Here is a 17551-nt window from a genome sequence, read left to right as displayed (position 1 = left end):
ACAGGTTCAAAACCTGTTCACAGTGCAGTGTTTTACTTGGTCAAAACTTTGGACCTTCCCGAAAAGAGTAAAATAATATATACAGTATATTATTAAAATGGGCCAAGACATATGAAAATGGGACAACTAAATATGTTTGAGTCGAAATCTGTCTCAAGATTGAAATTAACAAGTATGAAAACTTAAAAAAATATTACTAGATGTTTCCCATGATATTGATGACATCATTTGCAGATAATAGAAATCTATGTATTGATAGCTGGAAATCCTCTACACCAAATTTCTTTCAGCAATAAAATGTCAATTAAAGTATTTAAACTGGTTCCAAAAAGACAACTGAGAACCATCAGCAATGCCACATATTTTGATGGCTTCATTTTTAAGACGATGGACTTGAAATCTTCATGTTGGATGAAATCATGTTCAGTTTATTGTATTAGTTTTGAAAAGATTGGATTTTGCTGATGAAAGATTAGTGAAAAGAAAATATAGTAAAAGTTGGGAATAATAAAAAAATGCAGATTAATTCCCTGGCAGTGCGCGGTGTCCAACCACAATTTTAAGCATGAGAAACATGTGGTCAACAAAATCACTGCGTTTCTTAATATACAATCCATTTATCTCCTTCTACTCTTTGATCTCAGACCACTTCTTTCTCTTCAGTAAGTCAGTCTAGTTTTCATGCTCATGGCTGTGTAGTTCAGTAGAGATTCAGGTGAACTTAGACCAAAATCTTCTCACAGGCTTTCCCTCTGTGCTCACATGGCAAAAACATCTGATAGATTATTCAACAGTTGGCTGTGATGGCCGAGTGGTTAAGGCGTTGGACTTGAAATCCAGTGGGGTATCCCCGCACAGGTTTAAATCCTGTTCACAGCGCAGTGTTTTACTTGGTCAAAACTTTGGACCTTCTCGAAAAGAGTAAAATAATATATACAGTATATTATTAAAACGGGCCAAGTGATATGAAAATGGGACAACTCCAACATGTTTGCCTCAAGAATGAAATTAAGCAGTATGAAAACTTCAAGAAATATTACTCGATGTTCCCCATGATATTGATGACATCATTTGCAGATAATAGAAATCTATGTATTTGCTGGAAATCTTCTACACCAAATTTCTTTCAGCAATAAAAAGTCAATGAAAGTATTTAAACTGGTTCCAAAAAGACAACTGAGAACCATCAGCAATGCCATATATTTTGATGACTGCATTTTTAAGACGATGGACTTGAAATCTTCATGTTGGATGAAATCGTGTTCACAGTTTATTGTTTTACCTTTGAAAGATTGGATTTTGCACATGAAAGATTAGTGAAAAGAAAATGTAGTAAAAGCTGGGAATAATAAAACAATGCAGATTAATTCCCTGACAGTGTGCGGAAACCAAAGACAATTTTAACCATTAGAAACACGTGGTCAACAAAATCTCTGCGTTTCTCAATATACAATCCATTCATCTCCTTCTACTCTTTAACACTAGAACTACTGAGGTAGTCATTTTGACTACTTCGCAGTATGTATTTCTCCTCTGTGACTACATTTTTTGGAATTCCGGCTTGAGACTCGGTGACTTTTCCTCAAATAGGATGTTAAAAAAGATTTTGTGGCAATAAATAATTTAGGTGCAAAAATTGCCCATTTATTTCAACATTCACCTATAACTACTAAAAGGTAGTCTTTTTGACTACCTGCTATATTTTGCTGTCCTTTTGTCACTAAACGTTGCTGTAAAGTTTTGTGCATAATTTTTTCACTGTATCTTATTTACCCTGATGTTCATATAGATTTAGTTCAATTCAGATGTCAACTTTTCACATTTTCTTCGTGTTACCTGGTTAGATTATGACTGGGGAATACCGTTATGCAAAGCGATAATGTCTAGGGACCGTTTTGTAGAAATTATGCATTACCTCAGATTTGATGAGAAGTCCAATCGATCGCAGAGACTGCAAACCGGCAAATTTGCTCTCTTTTCTATTGTGTGGGACAGGTTTATTGCCAATTGCATTGCTTGTTACAAACCTGGCCCATACATTACGGTTGATGAACAACTTTTCCAAGCAAAACCAGGTGTCCTTTCACACAGTATACACCTTCCAAGCCAGATAAATATGGCCATAAATTTTGGCTAGCTGTAGATAAGGATAGTAAATATGTTGTAAATGGCTTCCCTTATCTGGGTAAAGATGATTCACGCCGTGCTGATGACCGTTTAGCTGACCACGTAGTCATGAAACTATTGCAGCCGTTTTTGAAAAAAGGTCGAAATGTAACCACCGATAATTATTTTACATCAGTAAAACTTGCCAAACAGCTAAAAAGCCAGGGAACGACTATCGTGGGAATGCTAAATAAGATAAGACGAGAAGTGCCTAAAGAAATAAAAACAATGAAAGAAAAGTTGTACAGCACTAAAGTCTATAAAAATGAGGATAATTTTACACTTACCGTGTATCAAGGTAAGCCAACCAAAAATGTGATAATTCTGAGTTCCGTCCATCCCGATGTTCTTGTTGCTTCTGAATCTCCAAAAAATCTCCAGAAACTGTAAAGTTTTATAATGAAACAAAATATGGAGTAGATGTAGTAGATCAGATGGCACGCAAATACAGCACAAGAACAGGTACTAGGAGACGGCCTGTTCACGCATTTGAAAATACCTTAGACTTAGCGGGTATAAATGCTTGGATATTATACAAGAAGATGACCACCTGACAAATGTCACGCAAGGCATTTTTGCAAAAGCTTGTCACAGAGTTGAGTGGTCCGTATGTTGTATCTAGGGGAAAGGGTGGCATGTCTCAAGTTGCTACATCTTCAGATGTGATGTCTCAAAAAAAACTTTGCCAGATAAAAGCAAAATGCAAAAATAAATCGATCTGTTGGAAATTGTATGACTTGCCATAAGTCTTTGTGTGGGCAATGTACCGCTGTAATTGAAAGACGATGCCTGAAATGCGAATCAACAAATGTTTAGAAAGTTACCGGTTGTACTTCATAATAACGGTTGGTCGTTTTTATTGAGATTCTGCGCCATATTTTCATTTTTCTTCTCCTTCACTTACATTTTCTCTGCTTGTTGTTCTTGAGTTGTTGTTTATATGTGTGCACTTTAATAATAAATTATTTTAAAACGTCTATTATTGTTTTGCTTACTTTACTTTTGTTATTTCCTGTAGAAAAATATGAAAAAAAATAAATAAAAAAAACATTCCAAAGCATTACTGTTGGATCTCACAATAATAATACATTAAAAAAATATAATTAATAAATAACCACAAATGAAACTCTAATAACGAAAACAAGTCAGTAGTCAAAATGACTACATTCAGTAGTTCTAGTAGGTGTCACGAGTACAGAAGTTCTAGTGTTAATCTCAGACCACTCCTTTCTCTTCAGTAAGTCAGTCAAGTTCTCTTGCTCATGGCTGTATCCTACAATAGATATTCATGCGAATTTAGGCCAAAATCTTTTCACAGGCTGTTCTCTGTGTTCACATGGCAAACACATCTGATAAAGTGAGCCTATAATTGGCTGTGATGGCCGCAAATCCCCACACAGGTTCAAATCCTGTTCACAGTGCAGTGTTTTACTTGGTCAAAACTTTGGACTTTCTCGAAAAGAGAAAAATAATATATACAGTATATTATTAAAATGGGACAAGACATATGAAAATGGGACTACTAAATATATTTGAGTCGAAATCTGTCTCAAGAATGAAATTAACAAGTATGAAAACTTAAAGAAATATTACTAGATGTTTCCCATGATATTGATGACATCATTTGCAGATAATAGAAATCTATGTATTGATAGCTGGAAATCCTCTACACCAAATTTCTTTCAGCAATAAAATGTCAATTAAAGTATTTAAACTGGTTCCAAAAAGACAACTGAGAACCATCAGCAATGCCATATATTTTGATGGCTGCATTTTTAAGACGATGGACTTGAAATCTTCTTGTTGGATGAAATCATGTTCAGTTTATTGTATTAGTTTTGAAAAGATTGGATTTTGCTTATGAAAGATTAGTGAAAAGAAAATATAGTAAAAGTTCGGAATAATAAAAAAATGCAGATTAATTCCCTGGCAGTGCGCGGTGTCCAATCACAATTTTAAGCATGAGAAACATGTGGTCAACAAAATCACTGCGTTTCTTAATATACAATCCATTTATCTCCTTCTACTCTTTGATCTCAGACCACTTCTTTCTCTTCAGTAAGTCAGTCTAGTTTTCATGCTCATGGCTGTGTAGTTCAGTAGAGTTTCAGGTGAACTTAGACCAAAATCTTCTCACAGGCTTTCCCTCTGTGCTCACATGGCAAAAACATCTGATAGATTATTCAACAGTTGGCTGTGATGGCCGAGTGGTTAAGGCGTTGGAATTGAAATCCAGTGGGGTATCCCCGCACAGGTTCAAATCCTGTTCACAGCGCAGTGTTTTACTTGGTCAAAACTTTGGACCTTCTCGAAAAGAGTAAAATAATATATACAGTATATTATTAAAACGGGCCAAGTGATATGAAAATGGGACAACTCCAACATGTTTGACTCAAAATCTGCCTCAAGAATGAAATTAAGCAGTATGAAAACTTCAAGAAATGTTACTCCATTTTTCGAATGATATTGATGACATCATTGCCCATAATAGAAATCTATGTATTGGTTGCTGGAAATCCATTTCTTTCAGCAATAAAAAGTCAATGAAAGTATTTAAACTGGTTCCAAAAACACAACTGAGAACCATCAGCAATGCCATATATTTTGATGGCTGCATTTTTAAGACGATGGACTTGAAATCTTCATGTTGAATGAAATCGTGTTCACAGTTTATTGTTTTACCTTTGAAAAGATTGGATTTTGCACATGAAAGATTAGTGAAAAGAAAATATAGCAGAAGCTGGGAATAATAAAACAATGCAGATTAATTCCCTGACAGTGTGCGGAAACCAAAGACAATTTTAACCATGAGAAACATGTGGTCAACAAAATCTCTGCGTTTCTCAATATACAATCCATTCATCTCCTTCTACTCTTTGATCTCAGACCACTCCTTTCTCTTCAGTAAGTCAGTCAAGTTCTCTTGCTCATGGCTGTATCCTACAATAGATATTCATGCGAACTTAGGCCAAAATCTTCTCACAGGCTGTTCTCTGTGTTCACATGGCAAACACATCTGATAAAGTGAGCCTATAATTGGCTGTGATGGCCGCAAATCTCCACACAGGTTCAAAACCTGTTCACAGTGCAGTGTTTTACTTGGTCAAAACTTTGGACCTTCTCGAAAAGAGTAAAATAATATATACAGTATATTATTAAAATGGGCCAAGACATATGAAAATGGGACAACTAAATATGTTTGAGTCGAAATCTGTCTCAAGATTGAAATTAACAAGTATGAAAACTTAAAAAAATATTACTAGATGTTTCCCATGATATTGATGACATCATTTGCAGATAATAGAAATCTATGTATTGATAGCTGGAAATCCTCTACACCAAATTTCTTTCAGCAATAAAATGTCAATTAAAGTATTTAAACTGGTTCCAAAAAGACAACTGAGAACCATCAGCAACCTTCAGTAAGTCAGTCTAGTTTTCATGCTCATGGCTGTGTAGTTCAGTAGAGATTCAGCTGAACTTAGACCAAAATCTTCTCACAGGCTTTCCCTCTGTGCTCACATGGCAAAAACATCTGATAGATTATTCAACAGTTGGCTGTGCTGGCCGACTGGTTAAGGCGTTGGACTTGAAATCCAATGGGGTATCCCCGCACAGGTTCAAATCCTGTTCACAGCGCAGTGTTTTACTTAGTCAAAACTTTGGACCTTCTCGAAAAGAGTAAAATAATATATACAGTATATTATTAAAACGGGCCAAGTGATATGAAAATGGGACAACTCCAACATGTTTGCCTCAAGAATGAAATTAAGCAGTATGAAAACTTCAAGAAATATTACTCGATGTTTCCCATGAAATTGATGACATCATTTGCAGATAATAGAAATCTATGTATTGGTTGCTGTTAATCTTCTACACCAAATTTCTTTCAGCAATAAAAAGTCAATGAAAGTATTTAAACTGGTTCCAAAAAGACAACTGAGAACCATCAGCAATGCCATATATTTTGATGGCTGCATTTTTAAGACGATGGACTTGAAATCTTCATGTTGGATGAAATCGTGTTCACAGTTTATTGTTTTACCTTTGAAAAGATTGGATTTTGCACATGAAAGATTAGTGAAAAGAAAATGTAGTAAAAGCTGGGAATAATAAAACAATGCAGATTAATTCCCTGACAGTGTGCGGAAACCAAAGACAATTTTAACCATTAGAAACACGTGGTCAACAAAATCTCTGCGTTTCTCAATATACAATCCATTCATCTCCTTCTACTCTTTAACACTAGAACTACTGAGGTAGTCATTTTGACTACTTCGCACTATGTATTTCTCCTCTGTGACTACATTTTTTGGAATTCCGGCTTGAGACTCGGTGACTTTTCCTCAAATAGGATGTTAAAAAAGATTTTGTGGCAATAAATAATTTAGGTGCAAAAACTGCCCATTTATTTCAACATTCACCTATAACTACTAAAAGGTAGTCTTTTTGACTACCTGCTATATTTTGCTGTCCTTTTGTCACTAAAAGTTGCTGTAAAGTTTTGTGCATAATTTTTTCACTGTATCTTATTTACCCTGATGTTCAAATAGATTTAGTTCAATTCAGATGACAAACTTTTCACATTTTCATCGTGTTACCTGGTTAGATTATGACTGGGGAATACCGTTATGCAAAGCGATAATGTCTAGGGACCGTTTTGTAGAAATTATGCATTACCTCAGATTTGATGAGAAGTCCAATCGATCGCAGAGACTGCAAACCGGCAAATTTGCTCTCTTTTCTATTGTGTGGGACAGGTTTATTGCCAATTGCATTGCTTGTTACAAACCTGGCCCATACATTACGGTTGATGAACAACTTTTCCAAGCAAAACCAGGTGTCCTTTCACACAGTATACACCTTCCAAGCCAGATAAATATGGCCATAAATTTTGGCTAGCTGTAGATAAGGATAGTAAATATGTTGTAAATGGCTTCCCTTATCTGGGTAAAGATGATTCACGCCGTGCTGATGACCGTTTAGCTGACCACGTAGTCATGAAACTATTGCAGCCGTTTTTGAAAAAAGGTCGAAATGTAACCACCGATAATTATTTTACATCAGTAAAACTTGCCAAACAGCTAAAAAGCCAGGGAACGACTATCGTGGGAACGCTAAATAAGATAAGACGAGAAGTGCCTAAAGAAATAAAAACAATGAAAGAAAAGTTGTACAGCACTAAAGTCTATAAAAATGAGGATAATTTTACACTTACCGTGTATCAAGGTAAGCCAACCAAAAATGTGATAATTCTGAGTTCCGTCCATCCCGATGTTCTTGTTGCTTCTGAATCTCCAAAAAATCTCCAGAAACTGTAAAGTTTTATAATGAAACAAAATATGGAGTAGATGTAGTAGATCAGATGGCACGCAAATACAGCACAAGAACAGGTACTAGGAGACGGCCTGTTCACGCATTTGAAAATACCTTAGACTTAGCGGGTATAAATGCTTGGATATTATACAAGAAGATGACCACCTGACAAATGTCACACAAGGCATTTTTGCAAAAGCTTGTCACAGAGTTGAGTGGTCCGTATGTTGTATCTAGGGGAAAGGGTGGCATGTCTCAAGTTGCTACATCTTCAGATGTGATGTCTCAAAAAAAACTTTGCCAGATAAAAGCAAAATGCAAAAATAAATCGATCTGTTGGAAATTGTATGACTTGCCATAAGTCTTTGTGTGGGCAATGTACCGCTGTAATTGAAAGACGATGCCTGAAATGCGAATCAACAAATGTTTAGAAAGTTACCGGTTGTACTTCATAATAACGGTTGGTCGTTTTTATTGAGATTCTGCGCCATATTTTCATTTTTCTTCTCCTTCACTTACATTTTCTCTGCTTGTTGTTCTTGAGTTGTTGTTTATATGTGTGCACTTTAATAATAAATTATTTTAAAACGTCTATTATTGTTTTGCTTACTTTACTTTTGTTATTTCCTGTAGAAAAATATGAAAAAAATAAATGAAAAAAACATTCCAAAGCATTACTGTTGGATCTCACAATAATAATACATTAAAAAAATATAATTAATAAATAACCACAAATGAAACTCTAATAACGAAAACAAGTCAGTAGTCAAAATGACTACATTCAGTAGTTCTAGTATGTGTCACGAGTACAGTAGTTCTAGTGTTAATCTCAGACCACTCCTTTCTCTTCAGTAAGTCAGTCAAGTTCTCTTGCTCATGGCTGTATCCTACAATAGATATTCATGCGAATTTAGGCCAAAATCTTTTCACAGGCTGTTCTCTGTGTTCACATGGCAAACACATCTGATAAAGTGAGCCTATAATTGGCTGTGATGGCCGCAAATCCCCACACAGGTTCAAATCCTGTTCACAGTGCAGTGTTTTACTTGGTCAAAACTTTGGACTTTCTCGAAAAGAGTAAAATAATATATACAGTATATTATTAAAATGGGACAAGACATATGAAAATGGGACTACTAAATATATTTGAGTCGAAATCTGTCTCAAGAATGAAATTAACAAGTATGAAAACTTAAAGAAATATTACTAGATGTTTCCCATGATATTGATGACATCATTTGCAGATAATAGAAATCTATGTATTGATAGCTGGAAATCCTCTACACCAAATTTCTTTCAGCAATAAAATGTCAATTAAAGTATTTAAACTGGTTCCAAAAAGACAACTGAGAACCATCAGCAATGCCATATATTTTGATGGCTGCATTTTTAAGACGATGGACTTGAAATCTTCTTGTTGGATGAAATCATGTTCAGTTTATTGTATTAGTTTTGAAAAGATTGGATTTTGCTTATGAAAGATTAGTGAAAAGAAAATATAGTAAAAGTTGGGAATAAAAAAAAAATGCAGGTTAATTCCCTGGCAGTGCGCTGTGTCCAACCACAATTTTAAGCATGAGAAACATGTGGTCAACAAAATCACTGCGTTTCTTAATATACAATCCATTTATCTCCTTCTACTCTTTGATCTCAGACCACTTCTTTCTCTTCAGTAAGTCAGTCTAGTTTTCATGCTCATGGCTTTGTAGTTCAGTAGAGATTCAGGTGAACTTAGACCAAAATCTTCTCACAGGCTCTCCCTCTGTGCTCACATGGCAAAAACATCTGATAGATTAGTCAACAGTTGGCTGTGATGGCCGAGTGGTTAAGGCGTTGGACTCGAAATCCAATGGGGTATCCCTGCACAGCTTCAAATCCTGTTCACAGCGCAGTGTTTTACTTGGTCAAAACTTTGGACCTTCTCGAAAAGAGTAAAATAATATATACAGTATATTATTAAAACGGGCAAAGTGATATGAAAATGGGACAAAATCTGCCTCAAGAATGAAATAAAGCAGTATGAAAACTTCAAGAAATATTACTCGATGTTTCCCATGATATTGATGACATCATTTGCAGATAATAGAAATCTATGTTTTGATAACTGGAAATCCTCTACACCAAATTTCTTTCAGCAATAAAAAGTCAATGAAAGTATTTAAACTGGTTCCAAAAAGACAACTGAGAACCATCAGCAATGTCATATATTTTGATGGCTGCATTTTTAAGACGATGGACTTGAAATCTTCATGTTGGATGAAATCGTGTTCACAGTTTATTGTTTTACCTTTGAAAAGATTGGATTTTGCACATGAAAGATTAGTGAAAAGAAAATATAGTAAAAGCTGGGAATAATAAAACAATGCAGATTAATTCCCTGACAGTGTGCGGAAACCAAAGACAATTTTAACCATGAGAAACATGTGGTCAACAAAATCTCTGCGTTTCTCAATATACAATCCATTCATCTCCTTCTACTCTTTAATCTCAGACCACTCCTTTCTCTTCAGTAAGTCAGTCAAGTTCATTTGCTCATGGCTGTATCCTACAATAGATATTCATGCGAACTTAGGCCAAAATCTTTTCACAGGCTCTTCTCTGTGTTCACATGGCAAACACATCTGTTAAAGTGAGCCTATAATTGGCTGTGATGGCCGCAAATCCCCACACAGGTTCAAAACCTGTTCACAGTGTAGTGTTTTACTTGGTCAAAACTTTGGACCTTCTCGAAAAGAGTAAAATAATATATACAGTATGTTAATAAAATGGGCCAAGACATTTGAAAATGGGACAACTAAATATGTTTGAGTCGAAATCTGTCTCAAGAATGAAATTAACGATTATGAAAACTTAAAGAAATATTACTAGATGTTTCCCATGATATTGATGACATCATTTGCAGATAATAAAAATCTATGTATTGATAGCTGGAAATCCTCTACACCAAATTTCTTTCAGCAATAAAATGTCAATTAAAGTATTTAAACTTGTTCCAAAAAGACAACTGAGAACCATCAGCAATGCCATATATTTTGATGGCTGCATTTTTAAGACGATGGACTTGAAATCTTCATGTTGGATGAAATCGTGTTCACAGTTTCTTGTTTTACCTTTGAAAAGATTGGATTTTGCACATGAAAGATTAGTGAAAAGAAAATATAGTAAAAGCTGGGGGCGTGGCCTGGATCTCACACAGGGAGGACGTGTCTTATGGCAGCTCCCGCTTCCAGCCACAAAACTACCTTATTTGGCCCGAACGAAAGTGGCTAAAACTAATTTTAGTGTGCCCCGGGCTTGGAGGAGAAGGTGAGGGGTGGTAGGGAGAAGAGAGGGGCTGCTGCTCTCCGCCGTGACACCGGAGCGCAGAGCGGCCTCGTGGAGGGTGCTGCAGCGCTGGAGAGAGATGGGCGCCATCTTTACATCCCCCTGAGCACAAGGCCTGGAAACCGGACTGCAGGAGGCCCTCGATAGAGGCGTGAGACCGCGGAACAAGGAGCGGTCTCGCCCGTTAGAGCAAACGGCGGTGAGAGGGAACCCCCGGTGATCTGTCTCTGGGGCCTGCGAGGAGCACTATCGTTACGTGCGGTGGAGGAGGGTGCTGGCTCTGGGCCAGACGAGGTGTTGACGGCCCCCTATTTTTACTGAGACATTTCCCAGGGTCTGAGTTGTTTTTGGATCGGGGGATATCGCTCTCCCCACATAGAGGTGCTGCTGTCTACAGATTTATGCGACATTGGTGAGGAGGACATTGTGTCTTTTCTGCAGCGCCGTGGTGGGGATTTGACGTTACCCTGTCCCTACCGGCTCCAGCAGATCCCCACGGATGTTTCCATATATTAACCCCTCGCCCTCCAAGTTGCATGGGGCTATTTTCATATAGAAAAATGCACTACTAGACTTTTCTGGATGCACGGGTGGTAAATTAAAGGCGCGCTTTAATTAAGCAAAATGGTCAAAACTAACAAAGAGCGTGCAAAACCGTTGGCTGCACAGGCGTATAGAAGCAAACAGGGTGAAATGGATAAATTTTTGAAAAATAAATCTGCTTCATCTAAGCCTAATGCTAAAAGGCTCCCTGCAGAGGTTGTGGAGGAGGAGCATGTCGAGGACTCAGACTCCAGTGATGATGCTTCAGGCAGCGATGTCACTCAATCAGATTCTGGGAAACTTTCTAGATCGTTTTTTAAAAAATTATTAGCACAAGCTATAAAACCATTAGTTAATGAGATATCTGGCATGAGAGCGGATTTGCTACACATTGGTAATAGAGTGGAGTCTTTGGAGTCCTCTCAGTCCTCTATCATTAGCCACTCCAATGCCATGAGAGAGCATCTGGACTACCACAGAACACAGCTTAACAACTCTTTTCTGGCTCTCGAGGATCAGGAAAATTGGAGTCGCAGGAAGAACATACGGATAAAAGGCTTGCCTGAAAGTGTTTCCACAGAAATATTAGAAAAATCTACGAAGGAGATCTTTGCCCTCTTAATCCCACAAGAAACATGTGATCGAATTATAATAGAGAGGGTGCATAGATCACTTAGACCAAAGCCGAAGCCAATGGAACCTCCGAGGGATGTGATTTGCGGCCTATTGAGCTATTTGGATACCAATGCTATTTTGTCTGCCTCAAGAGACATTAAAAATCTTTCTTATGAGGGATCTGCTATTCATCTTTATCAGGACGTTGCACCGTCAACCCTTGCAAAAAGAAGAGTCCTAAGGCCCCTCCTGGAGGTGTTGCGCTCATGTAAAATCTTATATAAATGGCTGTTTCCGTTTGGTATATCTATACAAGGAGATGGTAGGCAAATAATGGTTCGGACCCCTGAAGATTTACCCAAAATATGGGACGCTTTTGGCATTGCCCCTATGGATATTCCTTCCTGGCTACCTCTGGACATGGATCATCGCACACCTCTCCCTGTCCATGCTTTTACTGGAGGGCAGGGTGACTGGGTCCTAGGAAAGAAACGCTCGACTCCTAAAAGAGGGAAATCTGGAATGGAAAAGGAGATACCCCCCTGAGCTTTCTTGTGCTTCTCTCGGTTGCATTTTTCCAATACTGGAGCCGGACCCCTCGATCCATTCGGACATGTTCTATCTTATTTTAGCTTGCTAAGTTTGACATTTACTCATGTGTTGTTATCATTCAATTGCCGTATAAGTTAACATGTGCCACTTGTGTGTCAGAAATGTTATTTCCTGCTCTGTTATGGGAGGTATGTTTGACCCCCTACCTCTGCTACAGGCAGGTAGTTGGTTCTTGTTATATTTCTCTTGTTTTATCTTAATAATTTTTAGGGTTTTTGTTATTTTTTTTATCTCTTTGTTTTTTTTAATTTCGGTGGTTTGATGACAGAGGAATCTTTGTTATTACTTCCTTTACCAAACTATGGGTGATAAGGTGAACTTCGCCACTATGACAGTGGCTTCGTATAATGTAAAGGGCTTGCGATCCCCAAGTAAGAGAAGCCAAGTAATGAATCTTTTGCATTCAAAGAAGTCTAGTATAGTTTTCCTGCAGGAGACACATTTTAAAAAAGGGAGAGTCCCAGATATGTCTAGATCTCGCTACCCGACCTGGTATCACAGTACGGGTGGTTCAGCGTCGGGTGGAGTGAGTATTGCTATAAAGAAAAATGTTCCCTTTATTTTGAGTGATTGTTTATCGGATTCAGAAGGCAGGTACATTATAATTAAGGGCTTTTTGGCCAACACTAAGATTACCCTGTGTAATTTATATGCCCCAAATAGGAACCAGATAGGTTGGCTGTGTAAAACAATGAATGTTTTAGAACTTTTTACTGAGGGTCTGTTGTTGGTGGAAGGGGATTTTAATGTATCTTTGAACCCAATTTTAGATACTTCAACGGGCAGGTCGGCTCAAAGGGCGCTGAGAAGATTACACCTTTCATTACAAAAATTGCATCTGATAGACCCTTGGAGAACACTTTTTCCTTCGGGCAGAGATTACACTTTTTATTCCCATCCGAATAATAGCTATCACAGAATTGATTACCTATTGATACAAACAGCTAATCTCCAATTAGTTAAAAAAGCTAATATAGATATCATCTCTCTCTCAGACCACGCTCCCATTTTCCTTGACATAGAGATAAAAACTCTACCACGGCCGGCTGGGTCATGGTCACTGAATGAGACACTGTTGGACTCGGATTCCCACATTGAAAAACTGACAAACACTCTTGACTTCTTTTTTCAAAATAATTTGCACTCAGGCCCGCCCTTGCCTATGGTATGGGAATCACATAAAGCAGTAATGAGAGGGGAATTTATCGCCCTAGGCTCCTATTTGAAAAAAGAGCAAACAAAAAAGGTTGTGTCTATTCTACATCAAATAAGCTCCTACGAGAGACTACATAAGAGATCTCAGGTAAATAAAACATTATCTGAACTGACAGATCTGAGAACCTCATTGAAAAACCTTTTAAACATTCAATCAGCAAAAATCTACATGAGAAGTAAGCAGAAGTTTTATCTTCATGGCAATAAAAGTAGTAAGCTTATGACATCCCTACTTAAGAAACAAAAAGAAAAGACGTTTCTTAGACAACTCAGAGCTTTGGATGGCTCCTCAATTCTCGGGACTGCAGATATTGCCAGGGAGTTTAAAACCTTTTATGAAAATTTATACAATTTAAATACACCGGATAGCATGCAGGAGCCAGCCACAGCCTTGGCAAAAATAAAAGAATTCTTGACCTCACTACATCTCCCTAAAATAACTCTTGAAGGCCAGTCCTTGCTGACTGCTCCAGTTAGCCCCAAAGAAATTTTAGACACTCTTTCTACTATTCCGAACGGAAAGGCACCGGGTCCAGATGGTCTTCCCATTATCTATTATAAAAAGTTTATAAAAACACTGTTACCTCGCCTAGTGTCTTTGTTTAATTCCTATCTGGAAGGCCAGCTCCCCCCTAGACAATCCTTAGAGGCATACATTACAGTCCTCCCTAAGGAGGGTAAAGACCCCAACCTGTGCGCTAGCTACAGACCAATATCATTGCTTAATGCAGATATTAAGATGTGGGCTAAAATATTAGCGGGCAGATTAAGCAATTTCTTACCTAAGCTAATTCATGCAGATCAAGTAGGTTTTGTAAGAGGCAGGGAAGGGAAGGACAATTCTACTAAAGTCATTCAGTCTATAATGTTTGCTAAGACTCGGGGTATACCTTTGATGCTTCTGTCGACGGATGCTGAGAAGGCTTTCGACAGAGTGAGCTGGAGGTTCATGGAACAAGTAATGCTTAGGTTTGGCTTCCCCCCAATATATAACAGCGGTCCTCTCGCTTTATTCCCAACCGACGGCCAAAGTCAGAGTTAACGGCACCCTGTCAGATAGTTTTGGGATTAATAACGGGACTAGACAGGGTTGTCCCTTGTCGCCATCTTTGTTCATTTTAGTTGTAGAAACTTTGATACAAAGCATCAGACAAGACCAACGTATAGAGGGGTTGTCGGTGGGTCGAAGGTCACTTAAAACTCTAGCTTTCACAGATGATCTGCTTTTCCTTATCTCCAATCCATCCCGGGCATTCCCAATTATCCTTCAGGCCTTTCATCATTTTGGTCTCCTTTCTAATTTCAAAATTAATTTATCAAAATCTGAAGTGCTAAGCGTTGGTCTCCCTCACTCTCAGACCTCCACTATTCGTACGCAGATTCCATTTTCTTGGGCTACTAATTCTATTAGATATTTGGGAATAACGATAACTAGAGATCCCGCCAACCTATTCCACAATAATTACATTCCTTTAATTCAAAAGGTCAAAAGCCTGATGCAGAAGTATAGCCTACCCACTTTATCCTGGATGGGTCGTATTAAAGTGTTTAAGGCATATATAATGCCTATTATACTATATACCATGAACATGGTTCCGATTTGGATTCCCCTGACATTTTTTGGAACATTAAAATCCCTTATTGGAAAATTTATTTGGAAATCTAAAAGGGCTAGGTTGCCATATAAGTTTCTTTCTCGCCCTATCTCTTCTGGAGGATTGGGGGTCCCAGACCTTTTTTTATACTATAAGGCTATTCATCTCAGTAGATGGTTAAAGGTGGTGTCCTGTGCTGGAAGGGAGGAGGGGGATAGTGTTGACTGGGCTTTATTGGGCCCGAGGGGTTTGCCGTATCTTTGGACTAAGGCTAAACCGCCGGCCTCTCTTAGGTTGGATGACGTAACTACAACTACATTGCGTATTAAAAGATTGGTAATGGGAGAGTTCCCGGAAGATACCTTCCCCTCAATATTGACACCGATCGGCTCAATTCCCTATTTGTTAGAGCTAGATTTTCAAGACCCATACAATTTATGGTCCAACATCCCTGGAGAAACGTTGAATAGTTTTTATGGTAAAGGCATCTTGCGGGAGGGGTCTTGGCCACAGGGCATGTCGACTCAACCAACAAATTTTCTCCAAAAACAACACATCAGATGTACACTTTTACAGTTCAGATGGAGATTCCCGTCTAAATCTAATTGGTCTTGGTTAGATATTATGGTTAAACTTCCATCCCCACGGCTAAAAATTATATCTCGCATTTACTCGCATCTCATCTCTCCGACTGTACATTCTAAACCCTCCTTTATACACTCTTGGGAAATGGAACTTAATACCACGTTTACAGAAGACCAAATATCTAAAATGCTGTCAAATGCCAGGGGTTTTTCTAGATGTGTACTTCTGCAGGAGAATTCTTATAAAATATTAACTAGGTGGCATTTAACTCCAGCTAAATTATTCCAGTTGGGCCTCGCGGATAATGATGAATGTTGGCGATGCCTCAATTCTAGAGGACATCATTCACATATATTCTGGGGCTGCCCTAGATTGCGGGTGTTTTGGGAGGGAGTTGAACTAGTTCTCAGAAAATTAAAACTAATAAAGGTTGATCTTAGAGCCACGGAGGCTCTCCTTTCATGCCCGTCTAAAGATTTTTTACCAAAAAAACATGGGCTTCTTCCACTGATGTTGAGTGCGGCGAGACAGTTGATAGCTGTCCATTGGAAGGATGCAGCTCCTCCCACGTTAGGAGAATGGTATACCAAAATAAATCAGATCTCTCGCTTAGAGGAGCTGTCTAGCTGGGAAATTTATAATCATAAAGCTTATGTGTTGACTTGGGCCCCTTGGAATAGGTATTTAGAAGACAATCCTCTTTAAAGGCATTTTAGAGTTTCTCAAGTTTAACTGAATTAGACGGCTTCTGTTCTGGGGTTTTTAGCCTCACTGCCCCAAACTAGATAGCCCAATTGTAATGTAGTGCGATGTGTTATTTTCCAAAGTGCACCCATTTAATGATTGTGCTTCTGTTGTCGACCACATGATGTTGATGTTAATGTTGTTGATACTGTATATGTATGTGTACCCTTTTTCCCTTTCCCTTTCTTTCTCCCTTTCTCCCCTACCTATTTTTCCCTCATTTTTTCCTTCCTTCTCGCCTGAAACCAACCCTTGCTTAACATTTCGCTAACTGTACCTGAGAATTGGTGTTGGTTTTAATGGTGATGTGTAAAATTCCAAAATAAAGAATTTACAAAAAAAGAAAACATAGTAAAAGCTGGGAAAAATAAAACAATGCAGATTAATTCCCTGACAGTGTGCGGAAACCAAAGACAATTTTAACCATTAGAAACACGTGTTCAACAAAATCTCTGCGTTTCTCAATATACAATCCATTCATCTCCTTCTACTCTTTAATCTCAGACCACTCCTTTCTCTTCAGTAAGTCAGTCAAGTTCTCTTGCTCATGGCTGTATCCTACAATAGATATTCATGCGAATTTAGGACAAAATCTTTTCACAGGCTGTTCTCTGTTTTCACGTGGCTAACACATCTGATAAAGTGAGCCTATAATTGGCTGTGATGGCCGCAAATCCCCGCACAGGTTCAAATCCTGTTCACAGCGCAGTGTTTTACTTGGTCAAAACTTTGGACCTTCTCGAAAAGAGTAAAATAATATATACAGTATATTATTAAAACGGGCCAAGTGATATGAAAATGGGACAACTTAACATGTTTGACTCGAAATCTGCCTC

The 17551-nt window shown here is 38.0% G+C and overlaps 4 non-coding genes across 4 annotated transcripts; all 4 read left to right on the top strand.

The window, feature by feature from the left end:
* Positions 1-797: 797 nt before the first annotated feature.
* TRNAS-UGA (transfer RNA serine (anticodon UGA)) lies at positions 798-879 on the top strand. The gene has a single exon. It is a non-coding gene; the product is annotated as a tRNA-Ser (tRNA).
* A 3480-nt stretch (positions 880-4359) lies between these two features.
* On the top strand, positions 4360-4441 carry TRNAS-UGA (transfer RNA serine (anticodon UGA)). Its single transcript has one exon. It is a non-coding gene; the product is annotated as a tRNA-Ser (tRNA).
* A 1282-nt stretch (positions 4442-5723) lies between these two features.
* TRNAS-UGA (transfer RNA serine (anticodon UGA)) lies at positions 5724-5805 on the top strand. Its single transcript has one exon. It is a non-coding gene; the product is annotated as a tRNA-Ser (tRNA).
* Positions 5806-9289: 3484 nt separating this feature from the next.
* Positions 9290-9371, top strand: TRNAS-CGA (transfer RNA serine (anticodon CGA)). The gene has a single exon. It is a non-coding gene; the product is annotated as a tRNA-Ser (tRNA).
* The last annotated feature ends 8180 nt before the right edge of the window (positions 9372-17551 follow it).

The sequence above is a fragment of the Dendrobates tinctorius genome, unplaced genomic scaffold, assembly GCF_039654945.1.
Source record: "Dendrobates tinctorius isolate UK_male_01 unplaced genomic scaffold, ASM3965494v1 ptg000151l, whole genome shotgun sequence".
Lineage (NCBI taxonomy): Eukaryota > Metazoa > Chordata > Amphibia > Anura > Dendrobatidae > Dendrobates > Dendrobates tinctorius.
The sequence above is the reverse complement of the archived record's forward strand: the minus strand, read 5'-3'. Positions and strand labels throughout refer to the sequence as shown.